The sequence below is a fragment of the Poecilia reticulata genome, linkage group LG4 (assembly GCF_000633615.1).
Source record: "Poecilia reticulata strain Guanapo linkage group LG4, Guppy_female_1.0+MT, whole genome shotgun sequence".
NCBI classification, from domain to species: domain Eukaryota; kingdom Metazoa; phylum Chordata; class Actinopteri; order Cyprinodontiformes; family Poeciliidae; genus Poecilia; species Poecilia reticulata.
Window position 1 is genome coordinate 13,054,309 of NC_024334.1, and position 1,314 is coordinate 13,055,622.

Below are 1,314 nucleotides of genomic sequence, written 5' to 3' on the forward strand. Positions count from 1 at the left end.
ATATACTGCGTGTGTAAAAAATATAATGCGTGTGTAAAAATATATATATAGATATTTTTACACACGCACAGATACTTTTACAGGATACCAGACATCGATGCCTGGATCTGAGGATCCCTGTTAGAGGATCAGTGTGTTGATGAGATCTGAAAGGGACTCGTCAACACACGTTGATTGGTTTGCCTGCCTATAATTCCGGCCAGCGAACCATTCCGCCACCCAGTGGTCGTTTTTCAGACCACGTAGTCTCAGATACCACTCAAAAATGCACAGTATGTCAATAAACAATTTTGGAATATTATAAGGAAGTGCTGAGATATTCCGTTTTCCACCAAACTAACGTATTTGCCACTTCGGCACAAACTCAGTGAGAAATGTTAATTGACTCAGAGCAAAAAGTCAGATGACCCAGCTTTCTACTAGCATATAAACGCACCATCGACACACAAATTACCCAAGTACACCTAGCTGCAGCAAACAGAAAGGGGCGGGGACGGACCAATGTCAGTCTACCTTATTTGGAAATGGGACCATTGCAATCCGGAAGTAAAGGGGGCGCTATTTCCTATACTTCCGTCTTAATTTTCTTTTGAAATCTGTGATATATTTTCACCTTTAGGAAGGAGTTTTTCTCTCAGAATGTATTTGAACTTCTCTCTTTTATTCACTTCACGGCAGCTCACAGTTTTGAGCAAATACTGTAGCTTTCGGTATACTTCTAAATCTGCTCCTTAGTCGCATCTTTTCGGGTCTGCTACTGCCTCTAGTGGCGTGGCGGTGGTAACACAACCAATATAATTACTAAATCAGAATACCACAAAGTCTTTATTATTTACTATTAATTCTGCCATTACTGGCATTATAAAACAACATATTTTTTTAATTTTCTTAAGGATGTAGAGCTAATTAAATGACAAACAATGCCTTTATACATTGTAAATGATTTCTATATATCTCCATCAATTATAGGAGGAACATAAGAAATAAGGAGACATGAAAAACAAAATAATCAACTATAATAAAAATACCATTTGCAATCCCAGGTGAAAAAAAAGTATACTTCAGTATACTAAATTTTAACATACTTTCGTATACTATTATCTATGTACTAAACTGTACTATTTTGGAAATACTAATTTTGTGTTAGTATATTTTAGTAGTATTTAAATAGTATTAAATTAACAACTAATAGTATATTTTAGTATACTATACATATTTTTTGGAACATCTTCAAGTGTACTTAAAGTATACTTTTTAAATATAATATTTCAGAGCTTTATTATTATATTTTGATATAATTATTATATTTTGAGT